Source organism: Felis catus, chromosome B3 (assembly GCF_018350175.1).
Source record: "Felis catus isolate Fca126 chromosome B3, F.catus_Fca126_mat1.0, whole genome shotgun sequence".
NCBI lineage: Eukaryota > Metazoa > Chordata > Mammalia > Carnivora > Felidae > Felis > Felis catus.
Window position 1 is genome coordinate 83,072,501 of NC_058373.1, and position 19,470 is coordinate 83,091,970.

The window sequence follows — 19,470 nt, forward strand, 5'->3', positions numbered from 1 at the left end:
GTGTCTCCCTCTTTCTCTGCTCCTCCCCCACTCATGCTCACTCACACGCGCTCTCTCTCTCTCTCAAAAAAAAAAAAATGTGGGGCGCCTGGGTGGCACAGTCGGTTAGGCGTCCGACTTCAGCCAGGTCACGATCTCGCGGTCCGGGAGTTCGAGCCCCACGTCGGGCTCTGGGCTGATGATGGCTCAGAGCCTGGAGCCTGTTTCCGATTCTGTGTCTCCCTCTCTCTCTGCCCCTCCCCCGTTCATGCTCTGTCTCTCTCTGTCCCAAAAATAAATAAATGTTGAAAAAAAAAATTTAAAAAAAAAATGTTAAATTTTTTTTTAAAAAAATAATTCTCCATCTACAGAAGCAAGATGGGTTCATAAACTTATAATCACTAAAGACCATTCCTACATAATAACCTATCTAACCTCCCCTGCCACCTTTTTCTTTCTTGGCCCTCTTACTTTTACTTTGCCCCCAGATTATAAATAAGGCTTCAGAGTCGGAGAAGAGAAGAGTAGGGAACAGACTGAGCCTAGCAGCCTGTGGGACCCTTTCCCCCGAACCCACAGGAAGCAAACTTAGTGAGATAAATTGATCTGAGGGTGCCTGCCAACAAGAAGAAAGCATGAAATCATGGGTGGGACCAGCTCTGTGTTGTGAATGTCAATCTTCAGATTTTAAGTTACTAAACCAAATTTTAGGTCCATTGAAAACTGAGATCCGAAGAGTATTGCATAGACAAAAAAAGGTATACATTCTTCCAAATGTGTGGCTTTTAGGAGAAAAAAAAAAAAACTTTTATAGGTACCATTTTCCAGCTCTAACTGATTTCATGTTTGAAAACATTTTTCAGTGAAAACATGTTTCATAATACTAAACTCCTAGAAAGGAAAGGCTTTGTGGAAATCTAGTAAAAAGTGAAAAACAAATCATCTTTGAAGACACAAATTGATAGGATCCAAGTGAGCATAAATCCTAGACTTTGTGCATGGTGATGAAGTGCTATAGTTAGGCTGATGAGGACAGAAAGGGATTCTGTTCCCTGGATTGGCACAGATTTGACGGTGTCCCGGTGCTTGTATGAGAAGCGAGGCCTTCAGATCACCCCTGTGTGGGGAGGAGGGAAGACCTTTATCCCACTTTCCTCCTCAGTGGTCGTTTAACCACACCACCCTCATTTAGCCCCACGGTCCATCATCATAAGTTAAACCCTCCAGAATCTCAATTGCCATTGCTGTTTGCTCTGAATGTACTTGGATTTGTCAACACTGCACTGGTGTTGCTATGGTGTTGCTATGCCCCAGAGGAGCATGGTATGGCCTGGTGCTGCCACCAGATTTCTAGCTGAACAGCAGGTAACTGTGAGTGCCCTGGCCTTGTAGTCTACCCTCTGCTCAGAAACTCAGGAAAACTTGCAGGAAAAGTAGCCAGGTTCCCAAGAAGTTAAAACTGGGGAGGGGAGAGGGAGGTACTTTATACAAGTAATAACTCACATTTGAGGTCATTCCAACCAAGGATGTCCTTGCTTTGTTTCCACCCCCAGAGACCTGTAGGTTAATGTATTCATTGAAATGACAATCCCACTGTACAAAACATTTTGCTTATCTCAAGGGAGTACCCAGAACTGCTAGGAATATCTCTCTCCATGCACCTCCTGTCCTAGAGGTAGTGGACAGTTAACACCTGCGTGAAACAAACCTGCGGTCTCAATTACCCATGTACGGTTGTTTAACAGAAACATGGTGCTGAGAGCAGTTGGCCAGATGTTTTACCTCAAAAGGATGGTTTCAACCTGCCGGGTAACAGAACTAGCTCATGAGAAAATGACATTGGAAAACCAGTGTAGTTATGCCATAGAGGGTTCCACAGGGCTGGAAACCATTCATAATCTGATTTAATATGTCTGGGAGGCCAACAGTATGGTACTATAGCAAATGTATAAAAGATGCCATTCCTATCTCAGGCAGCGAGATGATCTTATAGACACTGTTATCGTTATTATAGATCGTGGCCAAAGGATTGTTTTATAAACTCCACTGAAAGTCGGTTATTGCATAAGTTATACTCGGGACCTTATTTTGTTCTGGCCCTTTTGTAAAGAAAGCTTCATGAGGTGGAAGAACAAAACTGAATTTTAATAATTATGTGGTAAGCAGTAAGAAAAAAGACGAGGAGAACCTGATGTCGGTGATTATGAGCTATGAAGAAAGGGCAGAGGGACAGAATTTGGAAGAAAACGAAATGAATCAGAAGAGCCAAAGAAATAGACTGTGAGCAACAAAGGACATGACAAACAGAGCATCGGGGACAATGATAGAAATAATAGAAATATAATAATATAATAGAAATAATAGAAATGTTGAGATATTCAAGGTGGATGACAACAGAGAGAAAAGTTTGGGTGGGCTGGTTGTGGCGTGGAAGGCAGGGGGAACCAGGAGACAGGATTTTGAAGAATGAATTCTCTGACAAAGCTGGGGCCACCGAGCAGGTGGCTTTTTCAGACTTTAATGTAGAGACAAATACTGTGAGATTCTTATTTAAAATGCAGATTCCCAAGACAGTCTGATTTAGTTCTATAGATGGAACAGGGAAATGTTTTTAAGAAGTACGGATGATTTTGTGGCTCAGTCAGTTAAGCATCCGACTCTTGATTTCTACTCAGGTTATGATCTCAGGGTTCATGAGTTCAAGCCCCGTGTCAGGCTCTGCACTGACAGTGTGGAGCCTGCTTGGGATTCTCTATCGCTCACTCCCTCTGCCCCTCCCCTGCTCATGCTCTCTCTCTCAAAATAAACAGACATTTAAAAAAAAAAAAAAAAGCCAGATGATTTTGCATTTTTTACACAGACACAGGCGATCTTCAGACCTCACTTTGAGAAAATTCTACAAACAAAGCAAAGAAAATCTTAGAGATTTTCACAACAGCAACTTGCTATAAGAGAACAGAGGTGTTTGCTTGTAGGTAACGAATATGCCCCGCTAACTGGGCCAGGAAACATAGAAGACTGACAGAAAATTATGGCCGCAGAGCGAGAGAGGCTGCAGATGTGGCAAAGCAGGATGGAGCCTAGCTCCTTAAGTTTGTTTCCCGGACGTAGATGAGCCTTTGCCGTTTGCAGCGTGAGATGCCCCTCACCCCAACTGAGACCAATAAAAAAAAAAAAAAAAACCTCAAAGAAAATAATTAGGCATGATAATTCTGGATTATCTTTAATTAGAGGGAGGCTCTGGTGCACTCCGAGCTTTGGAGGGTCATCCTGCATTTGTTGCAAGTGATCTGTCCCTGTTCCACGTGCACATTATTCATCGCTTTCACCTCTGATCTTCCCCTCCTCTGAGCACAGCCCTTTGCAAGGCCCCTGCACTTAGGCTGCAGAATAAAAGAAATCCCCTCCCGCTGTTCCTACTGCCACTACTAGGTGACATGTCCCTTCCAGGGGGAATTCAGATCGACAGAATCTTCTCCTTTCTCTCCTTCACTCTGTGCTGGCTGACTGGTGCCGAACCCATGTCTCTACCAGGAGCACCAGCCTCTCCCTCGGGAGGACCGGGTCCTTGTTGCTGCGGGAGCAGTACCCAGGGCCGAGCCAACAGTCTTTAAGCAAGGCCAGTGCTCGCTGCAGGCCTGAGGATGGCGGCAACGTGGAATGGGAAGAGAGGAGGTCAGGGAGCGAGGGAGGCTTGGAAAATCCACCAGAAAAAGCGAGGCACAATGCAAAGCAGAGTCAGACAAAGACTGTGGTCATTTCTTCTTCTGAGCCGGGCCGGCAACCATCTCTCTGCTTCTTCTGACTTTGTTTACAAGGCCTGTAGCTGTGCAGAAATCACCTTACCTTCTACACCTGATACCATAATTCTTTTTCCTCTCCTTTCCGCACGAACTCAGGGCCACGCGCTCAGCGCCTCTGTACTGGGGCTCCTGCATGTTGCTTTGAATCAGTCGGTTAGTTACCTGACCACTTCTCAGTGAAAGAGCAGAGCTCTGTTGTGTCCATTCTGGTTCCCTGCAGCACACAGGGTAATACCTGCCCGAGACTAGATGGGCAGCATGTATTTGTCGAATTCAGAGTGAAATCTTTCTTGCCTCCCCGAACCAGCTCTTTAAGTTGTTAAGGTTTATATTAACAAAGTCCCTGGAGACTATCTCCTCAGGTTAAGAAAATTGAAACATACTTAAAATAAGTACCATCTTAATTAATATAGCAAAATTAGGATAGAGGCGCCTGGGTGGCTCAGTCATTTAAGCATAGGACTCTTGATTTCAGTTCAGGTCACGTTCTCACAGTTCGTGAGTTCAAGCCCCACATCGGGCCCTGTGCTGATAGAGTAGAGCCTGCATCAGATTCTCTCTCTCCCTCTCTCTCTCTGCCCCTCCTTCGCTGGTGCTCTCTCTCTCTCTCTCTCTCTCAAAATAAATAAACTTAAAAAAACAAAATAAGGATAAAAATTCTGTCGAGAAATGAGCGTGGCCTTTGAGGTCAGAGCTGGGTCTCTACCCGCACCCCACCCCGCATCATTTATTTCCAGGCTGGAGTTGTGACAATTGTGCCTTTTCTCTACACGTCTCCTGCCTCCCCTGTATGTTAAGAATAAAATACCCCCTTTGCACAAGGTCATTAGAAGGACTGGATAAGAAAAGTCGCACAAGAGCTCCTGATAGATGTAAAGAGTCAAGTGTTTTTCCCTTTTAATTTGGATTGAGCTGCCCTTGATGTCTTGTTTTTCTGGGCTTTTATAAAATTATGTTTAACATTTACTTATTTTTGAGAGAGAGAGAGAGAGAGGTAGGGAGCAGGGGAGGGGCAGAGAGAGAGGGAGACACAGAATCTGAAGCAGGCTCCAGGCCCTGAGCTGTCAGCACAGAGCCCGATGCGGGGCTCAAACCCACGACCCGTGAGATCACGACCTCAGCCAAAGTTGGTCTTTAACCAAATGAGCCACCCAGGCGCCCCTCCTTTTTCTGGGTTTTAAAATCTCTAGTGTGCACAAATACTAATTTGCACCCAGTGACTCAGTTTATAGCAGCCACTTCACAATAGTTATCTTAAAGTTTTAACGTGGTAAGGTTTAGCACTGCTTATGCATACACAACTGGCCATAACACGTTCTGCCTCTCAGCCTTGACCGTATTGCATTCGTTTTATTTCAAACTGTTCACTAAAGATCAACCCAGATTTCTGACAAATAGCGTTAAAAAATCAAAAGCTAAGCTTTGGAGACATCCGTGCTACTTTTATTCATATTTAATTTGCAGGGAAAACTTACGTGTAAATAGGAAAAATATCTCAGTAAATATTTGTATCTGAGGTGCATTTGTATGTATTCCTACAGAATTGTCTTAGCATCCTTCTATTTTGTTCTATTCTATTTTGTTGAAACGGGCTTCAAGGACTCCCCTTGCTCTAAATGGGAATATTTACTGATCAAGAGCATTTGGTTGCATTCTCTTCTGCTGTAACCCGAGGAAACAGCACCTTTTCACCTTTGAAACCGGCGTTTCCATATTACTCATGCCAGTCTTTTCTCACTAATTTTATGATTATAATGAGGCAGTGGTGCACTAGTTAGCACAGATGACCTTCTAATTGAAAGACTGTAAATTCAATCTCCATCGCTGGGCACCGACAGAAATTTAAATAAATATAGCTCCTAAAACCCTTGTGATGGGCTGGCCTAATGACCAGGGCCTAGCAGAGCCCAAGTCATCTGTCACAGGGGGCCGCCGGCAACTTCGGGATGTTAACTACAGGAGTCATTAGAAGCAGGCTGCCCTCAGAAAGCCAAGTGAGATGAGGGACTTTTCCCCTGGCTTTGATTCAGGCATCATGCCTCGCTTTCCTGTAACACAGGCCAGGTTGCTTTTTTGTCAAAACAGGAGTCTGAACACAGGAGGAAGCTCCGGTCTCGAATTGGACCGAAGCAGGCCAGAAAAGCCTTCTCGACCAGGCCCCCTCTCGCCCACTGCCATTTATAGATTTTGATGCATTAAGCTGCCCACGGCTATGTGGACACCATCCCCTCGCTTGCTATATTCACCACCATTTTTCACCCCCATGACCTTGGACAGCAATCCAATTCAGGTCTCCAGAATGAACTGCCCTGAGGATCAAGATGGGTGTGGAAATGGTCAGTCAAGGAAGGAATCCATGGAGCTGTAACACTGGCAACATTTATCCCAAATAATTGAGTACCTGCCCTTGATATGTTTCTGACCTTCCGTTTTGGCTTGAGTGTTGTGCGTAACGTGTCTCTTATTGTGAGCCACCCTAATTCTCTTTGGGAAACAAGTGGTGTATAATTTTTTAACACACTGGCCGCTTTAAAATAGGTCCCTGGACCTTGACAACGACAACCTAAAAATGGCCCCATATTGCTGACAGTGCCTTAAAGCTGCTCGTTGGGCTGTCAGCATGGTGCGTCTTTATCCTGAAGATATCACACAAACACAATGGAAATTTCCCATCGCCTTTAAAGTTTTGCATTCTGTATATTTGGTTGTTAGACAAATAGAGCAAGCTTTGCCGACTTCATTTTCATTCTTGGCAGCATGTTTTTATCATAAGGCAGATAGTCATTAATTTACAGAATCAACGCTGGGAACAGCTTTTGTGATCTCATATTAAATTTTCCCCTGAATCCGCCCCTTGGCAAAAATTACTCACATCGTTAAAAAATATTTAATTAGGCTGTAGTTTATACCCAGCTCACTGGGGAAATGTTGGAATTAATATGATTTGCATGAATTCTGTTTCTCTTTTTCCGTCAGAGATTAGTTTTGAATTCAGTTCAGAGGGTCGTTGACACTGCCAAGGACTCACAATCGTGAAGGTCAAACAGGTAGCAAGTACTTCCCCTGGGTAGGTTCCCTGAAAAGACAGCTCAAAATTGCTTTTAATTATGGGTTACCTGAAAGGCCACTTGCTGTTTTTATTTTTCCACCGATCCCTGAAACACTGCATGATTGGAAGTTTTAGGTAAACCATTTTATTCCCGACTCAAACAGGCCGGTTTTTGTGTAGAGATAGAGGCGCCTAGCTGTGCAACACCCAAATCATTTTCTTAGCTGCTCACTGATTTCCGTGGGTTATTCACAAAGGAGAAAAGTCTCTTCGCTTTGTACCGGGATATGGATAAAGTAGTCTTGCAAGACAGTCAGCCCGTAGAGTAAATTTTCTACAGAGCAGTGCTTCTGCTGGCTTAATTCTCGCTCACAAGATAAGACACAATGTTTAGTTATGCATTTCCTTGTTTATTCTTCCATGGGTCGGGGGGGGAAAAAAACAAACCTTAGGGAATTCACAATCCTATGCCATTTTTTTTCAAAAGCAAATTTAATGGAATATTTAATTAATAATCTAATCAATCAATTAATCTCAGTTACATAAGTGTTGAAATCTAATTCTTTTTCATAGCTATATCAATAAAAGAAGTGAAATCGCTCCCCACTTATCAGGATAATAGGAAACGGTTACAGACACAAAGAAAAATTGACATTGTATTAATTCTGCTGCACTGGCCTTGAATTTGCCAGTGTTGACGAAGTCTCTTTTGCATCCCAGACAAATTTCAGTTCACTCTCTGGGACTGCCACATATACCTTTTATGTCGTAATCTTTCCTCACAGTGAAAAAAAAAAAGTGATGATTAGCTTCTTGTGTGTGTGAGGTTTTTTTGTTTTGTTTTTTTATTCCCAAAGCCTGGGGCTTTGGAGCTCTAAGAAAAGACATATTCCAATAATGACAGGACATTTAAACTTTTTGGACATTACCTGTCTTTATTGTGGAGTTTTAAGTTTAAAAAATTTAAACCATCTGCTCTCAAAATGTGTACAGAGCATCCCAGGCTGCTGACTAGCCAACTGTTGATGAATAAATATTTGTATTTCAAATTATTTATACAGGGCTTCTTTCAGCACTGGAAAGATGAGAGTCAGTCTGACCCTTGATTCTAAAAACCATGAGTCAAGTTACTCACAGGGAATGGATGCCAGGTGTATCTATTGCAATAATAGCCTTGTTCAGGAACATGGCTAATGAAGATCATCACATGTTCGCGATTATTCATTCCCAACTGTTCTAAATTGAAAGAACCTTCAAATGAGAAAAGGGAGAAAGACCTAGGATTTTCTGACTACATATGTTCCGTTGGATATTTCCATGGTGACTTATGCTCACAACCTTATTCAGTCCACAAGATACCTAGGAAGGTAAATACAATTACTCCTTTTTAAAGATGAGGATGGGGACACCTGGGTGGCTCAGTCAGTTGGGTGTCCAGCTTTGGCTCAGGTCATGATCTTGCGGTTCGTGAGTTCAAGCCCCGGGTTGGGTTCTGTGCTAACAGCTCAGAGCCTGGATCCCTCTTCGGGTTCTGTGTCTCCCTCTCACTCTCTGTCCCGCTGTCTGTCTCTCTTTCTCTCTCATAAATAAATAAATGAATGAATGAATGAATGAATGAATGGAAGGTACAAAGGAGCAGAGTAGATCATCTTTTTAATTCAGTCTTTCTTTTATACACAAACATAGCGAACCTAGTGAGAATAAATAACCCCCATGCAGTAAGAGAGTTTGTCTCCAGTCTGAGGCTGGAAGCCCGTATCTCCTCCACCTTTTCTTGACTGTATGTCTCAATTTCCCCAAGACATCGTGGGAGCAGATCAGACTAGAAAAGGTATTGAGTAAAAAAACAGCATAGTTTGTTTTGCTTTATTTGTTTGTTTTAGAGAAAGCCAGCTCAGTTCTTTTGCTTTCCTAAGATGCAAGCATGTGGTTTTGTGAAATCTTTTACACAACAGGGTAGATGTGTACCTTCCCCACTAGTAGCAAGAAATTCATAGAAACAATAGCATATCTATAATACTCTTGTTTTTCTGAAGACCTTTATTAACAGGTGATTGCTGTTTGTTGACTTTTTTTTAAAAAAATCAAGTTCTAAACTTTTATTACAAATTAAAAATGAGGTTCTTAAAATTCTCCCCTTGACCAGATACGAAGCAATTAAAACCCTTTCAAGGTGTGTTGAGAAAAGCCAGACTTTAAGAGAGAGAGAAGAAAAAGTATTTGTCATTACCAAAAAGAGATGTCTTTAAGGTCAAAATAAAAACCCCATGCTGCACAGATAATACAGGTAGTTCTCGTTATCTGGTCAGTGAGCAAAAAAAAAAGCAAGCACTTCTGATCTTTGGCACCATTTTCTCGTTACTGGAATTTCCAATTCATTTCTTCTTGTTGGATGACTAGACAGGATGATGGTAGAGATGTAGGTCGCATTTACTCAGCCCCGCCCTGCTCTACCTCGGGACCAGACAAATCCTCAGCTGGGCTGCTTTTGTGTTCCAGCCATAGTGTGGTTGAGGGGTTTCTGGGCATCTGTGACCAGCGCTGAGGTGGCTGCTGACCTTGGGTCTCATCTCATTCACTTTCCTTGTCTTCTCTAGGCAGTCTGAGGTGGGAGGGCCCCCAGCAGCATGGTGGTCTGTAACTGCCATACAAACTGTCTCACTGGTCTACCTTGTTCTTCGGCACCCAGGTATGGTGCCCTCCTGCACCCGAGGTGGTTGCCACCTCTCGGCTCTGCACCTGTGGCCACGTGCGAGCTGAGTCCTGCAGTGCTGAGGGCTCCTGGCCTCGGAGCGCTCTCCCCACGCATCCTCCTTTCCCCACTCTGACCCTGCCGGTGGGAACTGCGGGTGGACGGGAACTGCGGGTGGACCCCCGCGACCTGGACGGCATCCGTAATGGTTAGGGGCTGCTGTTGCGTATTTTCCTGCCTTGTCCTGGAGCTCCACCTCCAGGGCCTGCCACATTTGCTGCCTCCTCAGGCTCTCCCCTTCGTGAACGTCAAACCCCATCACCTCTCCGACTCCCACACCGCAAAGGCACTTCCTGGGTTCCTTCTTGTTCACGGCAGTGTGGTGTACAAATATATCTTCCTCTGTCATTCCTGTGGATGAAACCACGTACGTTTCTCACATCATTGAACCATGGTACTGTTCCCAAAACCTTTGCTGCCATGATCTTCTTGTCCCGCCACCCTCCACCACCCCCCCCCCCCCGCCTCCCTCCACTACCCTCACACCAGGCTCCTCACTGGACGGCTGCCCGATCTCATGCTTTCCACCAGGGTGGTTCTGCTCCAGGGCTCTCCGCTCCCAGTCTAACTCGTGTAGTTATGGCATTCTTGTTTGAATACATGAACCCTAATATATGTGACTTAAAGACAGTAAGTGAGACAGAGCTGTGAACTTGAAGAAATTGTACAAATGCCAGTAGGACTAGGGATACGGACTCAGCCTTGCAAAAGGATGCAGGCAACTCAGGAAGCCAAAAGAATCCTTCTCCATTTAGTGTTTGGCTGTTTGCTTTTGCTTTCTCCTGTAGCCCCCTTATTGGATGAGTACAAAGCTGCAAGGAAGCCCTGTTTAATCCTCCTCGTATCTAAGGTAGCCAGTCTCAGTACTCCATCCCGTGGTCTCAGAAAACTGCAAAGTTTGTAAAAGTCATGCCGTTTACGTCCAGTTTTCTATTTGAAAACAAATGCCACATCCTGTTTTCCTTCAATCTGAGCAGGAATAAATTATGAGAACAGTTCCTGAGAATACGGTCTACATTCTGAGGCCACTAGTTTTCCTACTTAGCTGTTCTGCTCCGACACCCCCTCTCAGGTGCCCCCCCCCCGTCCCTGTTCACACTGTTGTGCTAATGAGGCAAAACAAGCATAGTATCAAATTCCCACTGTTTAATCAGGCTGTTTTGACAACTAGAAGGACTTGAAGAGGATTATGGTTGAGATACATTGAAAACATGAGTAGTAACAGTTTGGGGAATTTCTAAATATTTTGCAAAATATTATGCTGTGTGGCATGTATTGGTTTCTCTTATCAAATCTGACTCGGGTGAAAGTGAACACATGGGTAGTAACTATTATAATTATGGCTACCGTTTATTAACCCCTTAGTGTATGCTAAGCACATTACTCATCTCATCAATCCGAAAAGTACAAAATCTCCATTTTACAGGTGAGAAAATGGAGGCTTGAAAAGGTTAAACAACCTCTTCAGGCTCACATGGAAATGGACATAGCTAGGTTTTAAACCCTGCCCTTTCCAACTCCCAAGAGAAAAATGCAACCCTGCCTCCAATCAATGCAATGTCTCAAACAAAGCAGAGCACTAGAATATGAGGCAGGAATGATTACCTGACCTGATCCTGCACCGGATGTAGGCGTTGGCGGCCCCCTCAAGTTCGGGATCTCCAGTCTTCTTCCTCTGACTTACAATGAAAACAACCTAGGGTTTGGGGGAGGAAAGAGGCAACATACCAGAAAGCATTTGGGGATCATCAGGTTAATCAAATCAATAAATATTTATTGATCACAGTGCTAGGAATCTTGGGAACTATAACGATAAATAAGATATCATCCTAGAAAAGTGTTTAATGTAAGGGTGCCAGTAGCTAAGTAGAAAAGTATTAGGTTCCTTCAGTTCCTGGAACAAGTCATTTCTATTTCTTCTACAAGAATGACATTTTAAAGACTGGAGATGAACATTGGTTAGAGAAAATTTTCCTACAGCACATACTGAATTGTTTTAGGAAGGAGAACGAGGGAGTCAGTACATATTTTATCCATCCCCACGTTAATACCTCCCCGGACCAGTTCCCGATGACTCAACACTATTCTGGCTGCTAATGGCAAAAATAGTCCCCATAGATATATTTTTGTGCATAAAGTTGTCCAAAAACACAACATTAATTGTGCACATTATGTAAAAAGATAATAGTGTTACCTTTATAGTGGGGAGGTGGGAAGGAACACATCTCAGTGGATAACATTCTGTTCCAGATGAGGAATGTCAAACTGCCTCCAGGAGGTGATAGAAATGCTGACTTTTCCAACCAAAGATTGCCTCTTGCTCGAAGTACACACTCCTCAAAGCTCCTACAATGTTGGATATCGATTTTCTGGGATGCCAACCACACTACTTTCCTGTTTCTCAGCCTGAAAAGGCAGTGAGCCTTGCATGAGCTCCCTGTCACTGTTTTTTTTTTTCTTCTTCACTTTTGAGGCTTCCACTCTTAACATAAGTAGGCACTGTATAAATCCAGGGGAATTTTTCATGTACTTCCATTTTATGGGTGTTTTCTAATTCACTCTCTATCACCATCATAAGAAACAGGGATTATCTGTCATGATTACAGATTTTAAAAGGGAGAGACAAAAAAGGTACCATGATTTGTCCACCCCTCATTCCAAGAATCAGTATTAACAAGGGGAGAGGATTAAAAAACCAGACTTTTGCTTCCCAGGCCAATGCTTGTCAGAATTGTATCGTTAAAAGTAGTGTGAGAACCACAGTTCTGGACTTGTTGCCACGGTAAAGTATGGAAGCAGAGTTTTGTGAATAGAAAAAATGGAAAGACTACATTAAGGTGCCACTATTAATGTAAAAAGGCATAACATTCCATGTTTTCTTTCAAGCCAAACCTTTTTGAAACACCAAAAGCAAATAAAACACACCAATATAGAGCTGTTCTAGTTGGAAAGTGATCATGTAGTGCCTCAGAGGTACCTCAGGGGCTCCTTAAGTTGACTCCAAAAATCTGTAGATTCCCTCATTATCTGCCATGTCAGAGAGAGGTTGAGGAGGGAGACTATGCTTTTCATCAGGGTCTCAAAGGATCTGTGATCCCAGAAAGATCTAGGTTATTTATCTTTCTGCTCGACATGAAACTTGTGATCATTCCCCACTTACCTTACTTTATTAATGTGCTTCTGAATCAAACTCAAGTGGCTTTCTCGAGGTCCTAATGACTGTGCCACAGTTTTGATTGAAAGTCTCAGCAGAATAGACTTGATGGCCCAAGCATAGGCTTCTGTTAATATGATGAATGGATAAGCAAAATCAATAAGCCACCATATTACTGTGGGACTCAAACATTTACCAAACCCTTGAAATCAGCTCATTTCTTAGTAAAATTGTAATGCTATTTATTTATTCACTTGCTCAACATAAAGCGATTGCCTATCAAGTGCCAGGAGCTGTAGCAGGGAATTAGAAATGGCTTCTGCCCTCAGGAAGCTTACTGCAGTGAATTAACAGATGGTTACACTCACTGATCACTCAATATATGCCATATGCTTTGTTTGGCACATTGCGGGCGCTATCTTACTTAATTTTGACAAGAGTTAGGTAGATAACATTATTTGCTCTATTTTATAGTTGAGGAAACAGTAGAGTAACTTGCCCAAGGTGGGTAATGGTTTTGATCCCAGGTCATGTGCCTTTAGAGTCTGCATTCCTAACCGGTATTCTCCATTAGAAGCATGTAAAAGTAAGTATTAGAAAACCTTCTAAAACATAGCCCAATGGTTTGGGTATACCATTAGTCATAAAATTGCACCTGGCTGTCCTGAATACCTAAATAAATGTTTTGAGTCCAAGAAACATCCCTTTCTTGTCTGGCTATCCTGGAAGGTGCCTCTTTTAAATGTTCAGCAGAAAAGGCAGGAATTCATCAGTCTCAGCTATGGGACTTCTAAATGATGCAATTAAAATGAGAACAAGAGACTTTGTAATTGTGGACAGTCACCATGGCCATTAGATCGTATGAAAGGGCTGGCTGTAAATTCAGCTAATAGTTGAAGGTGCGTTTTCTGGTAACCTATCTCGATTTCATCTACAGAAGCAACCAAGTAGCATTACAGTAATAATGACTCATTAGTGACTTGAAATTGGGATTATTTGGCTTTGCTTTGTGTCCGCGGATATGCAAGGCTGATGAGACAGTAGAATAGATGCTAAGAAAATCAAAAGGATGGTCAGTGATGGAAACAGAAAGACTCGTTCCTGGGCAAAGGAACCAAGTGAGCTTCACTATTGTGAAAACCTCTGAACGTTGGGCATGGGGATTTGAGATCACCCCCAGCTCCTCCCTGGGCGGGTCTCCCAAAGCTCAGTGGAGAACACTTCTGCTCTCCACATGGAAGAAATGGCTAAGTAAAGGATATGCAAAATCATAAGAGGGATAGCCTTTCTAGCCTGGAGTCTAGGAAGAAAAAAAATGTTAAAGCAAAAAGGGGAAAATAAATACCTGGGTACTAGTAAAAATGGATACAGTTTGCCCATTCCGTTACTGATACAAATGGGTGAGCTAAGAAAACACACTGTGTTCTCCGATGAGCCCCAGATCCTCATGAAAGAGCACAGGTATGAGCTTACCAGTCTCTAGCAGTTAAATCTGCCAAGTCTCAGCTGTCTCCATCAGTTCATTCTTGAGCTTCTAGTCATGGTAATTCATTCCAGAACACTAAAACTCTTGCCCTTGAGGCTTCCATGTTCTCCCATGGATAAAGCAAGAGCTGCAGTTGAGTCTTCACAAAAGTTCCCATGAAATCCTTGAGTCATCCTTGTTTTTGATTTGGTGTTGTGTTTTTATATTCCTCTCAGTATGGATAGCATGAATTTTTCAATTTGCAAAAGGATTTAATCAACAGCAAATGTTTTGAATCAGATTAAAACCCAAATACTTTAAGAGCTATGTATTTATTCTGTCCTGCTGGGTGCAGTCATTTTATCTTCCTTCTGAAGGGCAATGCAAAGCCATAGATGCTCTAATGAGTTCCTTGCAACAGACAGGTGTGTTAATGGTTAACAGTGATGAACGTTTCCCGTAAAAAATCCTGGGTTCTTCCTTAGAATTTGCCCCCTTCTCCTTGATACATCAAAAAATGGGAAATCATCTCTGAGACCGTTTTATTTATCTGTGTTTTTGGGACAGCACATTTACATACTCACGCAGGCAATCAATATAAGCAAGCCCAGGTCTTCCAAGAATCCTTAATTATACGTCTAAGAATGCATATGTATTCACATGTAATACTTGTGTTTCAGCAGTGTTTCCCCCCACCTTTTTGAGCTGACATGTGCTAAGACTCTTTGAAAGTAGTAAAATCAAGAGTGTAACAGGCAAATGCACAATGAGTTGTAAAATGTGATGGCAAAATAAAAAATTTTTTAAAAGGCTTCAGTCAGTATGATCAGTTAAAAAAAAAAAAAAAGACAGCCGGCAAACTGTCTATCATGTGATGAAATTTGACAGTAGGGATTATGGCTTTGATGGACCAGAACAGCTAATAGAAGAAGCTGACATTTTTGAAACCCTGCTAATTAAGGGTTCCTTCCTTAATATTAAAATAAAGTCTTTGTCTGGGTTTTATGGTTGGAGAATCAGGTGTTTTCATTAATATATGCCAGTCAGTCTTAATAAGCTTGGAGGGCAGAGGAAGTTATTATTGAGTGACCTTCTACAAAATAAGCATGTTGCTAAGGGCTCTAACCCTGCCCTGTTCAGACTGATGAATCTCATTTCCAATGCAAAAGCTTCACAAGAAATCCAAGTATTCTCTGTGCAATCACAGAAAATAATCCTTGTGTCTCTTGTAATGTCCAGAATTGCCACTTACTACACTACTACTGTACAATGAATATTACAATACATATTATTTTTCTAGCACAATTGTCTACATTTCTGAATTGCCCAGAATAGAAAAACTTATTGTGAAGACACTTGTATTGAAAAGTCAGCTCATTTTAATACTTTTCAAATAGTCATCTACCCTGTTCATGAATTATAATGCTCCGAATACATCTGACAATACTGGCTTTGAAAAGGAGATATGTCTATATTATTACATATTCATTTTCAAATAGATTTCAAACAGATTTTAAACCATTCATTGAAATTCATTGAAATGATAAATTCACAGTTGGATTTTGATTGACTCTTAATCCAATTTTACTTTTGATAAGTTTTCACCCCTCTCTTCCCACCCACCCCCAAACCTTTCTCAACCAATATTTTTTTTGTTCTGCTGTTGGTTTTTAAAGCAAAACTGATGGGATATGGTAAAACTTGAAGGTTTTGATAACTATATGTAAAGCTTGTCAAATGAACTGGTAAATTTAGTTAAAATCAGTAAAGGATCGCACTCCAGGTGATTTGTCTAATTTCCAACATACCAAGCTTCTCTTATGGAAGCAGATGTGTATTCCAAACGGCTGTTAGTTCACACCTACAGCAAAACTTTGAAAGGGTCTTTCAGTTACCGAGCCATAGCACCATCTCGAAATAACGTGGAAATACGCAGATAGCTAAGGTAGCTGGTGTTGGGTTAAAAGATCACACACCTTTAGCTTTTGTGGTTGCTCACCGTGAACCAGCTGCTCCTTATCTTGAGCTCTTTCTGTCTGTCCTAGAAGGAAAAGTTGGGCAATACCTCTGCTGGATGCATGGTCAGGTGAAAAGACAACAAACCTGCTAAAGTCTCTTTGGAGAAGGAAGGAGCGGGATTCAAAGCTGCACAGTGCACTGTGGGTTTTGTGCTCAACCGTGGGAAACAAAAACCATCCATCATAAAAACAGAGTTGATTACTGTCTGCTAGATAGAAGAACAAATAAGATGAGAATCTTGGATTCAGGGCTTAGCGTGGGGGACAGGAAGTTAGCTCAAAGTGTGGCAATTATTTCAGCCTTAGGTTTATGGGAGTCAATTATCTTTGACATACACACTAGAGAAGAAAAACAACATATGACACTTCCTATAAATGACTTATTGAAGCTGTTTTTCAGCATTTTAAAAGGAAAAATAAAAAGGTTAATGAACATTAGCATAGATCTATCTCCTTAGGGCCCAAATCAATCATCTAGCGTTCGCTTCCCACTGTCCTAAGGCTTATACACACACCACCCCTGCCTTTCGAAGTTCCACCGTAGACCCTGTTGTGTCTTGGATTGTTCCCATCTTCTCATCACAGCCACCTGTCCTTTCTACTTGTCTTCTCTATGTGGAACCAGGCCCTCCCAGACACTTTCGGTTTACATCCACTTCTGGACTGATCCACGCCAGTGCTTCTCAAAGTGTAGATTGTGAGTTAGCAGCGTCTACGTCACACAGGAGCTTCTGAAAAATACAAAGTCTTGGGCCCCAACCTACAGCTATAGAACTAGAATTTGTAGGAGCTCGTGACACTGCATTTTTAAGGGAATCCCCCAAGAGATTTTCAGCAGTTTAAGAGGGAACGATCTATAATGCTCAAATTATACCTTATCCATATATACTATGTTGTGCTGTCAGGTATTTTTTTTTTTTTTTTTTGCCATATCATTTAACTCTGTCTTCTCACTTCCAAGTGGATTGTAAGCTCCTTGGGGGCAGATGCTAAGTTTTAATGTTTCTTTTTATGCCCATAAGCCAAATTCACTGTCTTACGGAGAGCAGATGGCTGGTAACTACTTGAGTGACTAAAGTCTTTTAATTAAACTGTAGATCAAATCTAAAAACTTAGGTCTCTTATTCTAAAGACATTCCTCTGTTTCGATTTTTTATTCTCTTACCCCTTTTCCCTTTAATACTAATTTCACGGTATTATAATACTACATCTTCTTCTCCAGGGAGTCTAAGGTTCTAGAGCAACACTGTCCACAAGAAATATACTTCAAACGACGTGTGTAATTTTCACTTTTATAGTAGCCACATTTTAAAAAGTAAAAAATAAGTGAGATTAATTTTAATAATTATTATACTTAATATACCAAATAATATGTAACAATATAAAATATACGGTATTACATTCTTTTCATTTTTTACACTAAGTCTTAAACCTAGTGTTATTTTATCCTTATAGCATAGTCTAATTCAGACTGGCCACATGTGGCTACCATATTGGACTGCACAGCTCCAGAGAATATTCATGGATAAACTCCAGGGGGGTCTGAAACTCCTAAGATGAAATGCCAAATTTTATATGTACCTTACCGGAGCATTTTTCTGGTGAGATAGAAGCTAGAATTTATCAGATTCCCAAAAGGGTTTATTTCCCCCTCCACCATCAAACTCCCTCCCTCAAATATCTTAAGAAACACAGCACTGCTTTTAGCCTGTGGAATGACTCATTTTCTCTACTTGCCAGTTCTATTTACATTCCCTATTCTAACAAGACTAACTCACAGTCTGTTATTAAACAGTTGTGAATTTAACTTATTCCTTTAAAATAGCACCTAGAGAGTGCTCCGGGTATTGACTTGCTTCATAGAAAATAACCTCAAACACTACCACAGTTGGTAGTTACAACAACCAAAATAAAATAGAAGTGTATTAGGCCTTTTCCTTATGGTAATTCACTAGGAATAAATGATGCACTAGATCCATGTGCCCACATGGCTTTCAGGAAGTTCCCAAGATGTACTAAACCATACCAACAGGAAATGTTCTGGAAGGGTCAGTAACTGATGACAGCACAGAGGATTTTATTCCTTCTTGTTCTCGTCATTGGGTTATGAACTCCAGATTAATTTGACACCTACTTTCTATAATGGCTCAAGTATTTTTGTAGACCTTGTGATTTTCTTGGATGAGATTTTTTCAACACCCCCTCACAGTGACATGGAGGAGAGCCAGTTGTTTCAATTATGGCAGCTCTGGCATGACCTAAATCTCAGAAACCAAAATGTCAGTTGAACAAGATCCTCCTCCTGTTTCGCTTTCTCTTAAATCGTAACTATCTCTTGAGATGTACAGATTGTCTTTCTTAAACCTTTCAGGTTTTGTTATTTGTTGCCATCATTGTTTTTCTCAACAGCATTACTTAAACAAACGCTGTGACTTAGCTCCTGGTGAGGGCTTCCATCATAGAGTAGCCCCTTTAAAAACAACCAGGTGTGATTAACTCCGTTATTTGTGCGCAACAAACATATCCAAAGTCTTAGTCCTATAAGCTGCCTTGGTTTTCTATGACTACAATAAAATAATACTATGAAACTTTCAAAACACAAATGGAGCGGCGTGTGGGGGGCTCAATCAGTTAAGCATCCGATTTTGGCTCAGGTCACGATCTCATGGTTCGCAAGTTTGAGCCCCACGTCGGGCTCTGTGCTGACAGCTCAGAGCCTGGAGCCTGCTTCGGATTCTGTGCCTCCCTCTCTCTCTCTCTCTCTCTCTCAAAAATGAATAAACATTAAAAAAAAATTCAAAACACAAATGAAAAAGTCAACCCCATAATTATTCCTGTTGTCCTTATCCATTTATCTTTCTTAAAAATAAAAGGGCTGTTTAGAATCAGGGAAAAATTTTAATTTCATCTTAACTTGCAAGTATTTTCTACTTTTTCTTGTTCGTGTTGCCAAACGAAGGACAAAATTCACTCTGAGAATAATAATAAACAAAAATGAAGATATGTTGATACCAAAGTCTGGCTATGTATAACATGCATTTCAATGTGTATCTAGATTTAAATGACAAATATTGAACCATATAAAATTTGAGGATAATGGATTAACTTTGCCAATATCAAGTATTTTATGTTGATTGCTCTCCTTACTAACAAGGTAATGAAGAAGCTTTGAAAGTGACATCTTACTATCTGTGTGATCTTCAGAAAAGGGAGATTGACTTCATTTTCTTTTAAGATTGTTAATCCTTCT

General features: G+C 41.5%; 1 protein-coding gene and 1 long non-coding RNA gene across 13 annotated transcripts in view; one reads left to right on the forward strand and one right to left on the reverse strand.

The window, feature by feature from the left end:
- NPAS3 (neuronal PAS domain protein 3) overlaps positions 1-19,470 on the forward strand; it is an 858,964-nt gene that overhangs the window by 703,029 nt on the left and 136,465 nt on the right. The gene's annotated exons all lie outside the window — the stretch shown is intronic.
- The window catches only part of LOC123386043, a 217,736-nt gene continuing 206,733 nt past the window's right edge, over positions 8,468-19,470 (reverse strand). Inside the window, exons 3-7 of one of the 5 annotated variants that reach the window (XR_006599504.1) lie at positions 12,744-12,864; positions 11,778-11,989; positions 11,189-11,279; positions 10,082-10,203; positions 8,468-9,934 (exon numbers count right to left, since the gene is read on the reverse strand). This is a non-coding gene — a long non-coding RNA (uncharacterized LOC123386043). Of the gene's footprint in view, positions 9,935-10,069; positions 11,280-11,777; positions 11,990-12,743; positions 12,865-19,470 lie in introns of all 5 variants that reach the window. The other 4 variants (XR_006599501.1, XR_006599503.1, XR_006599502.1 and 1 more) reach the window with 4 other exon arrangements.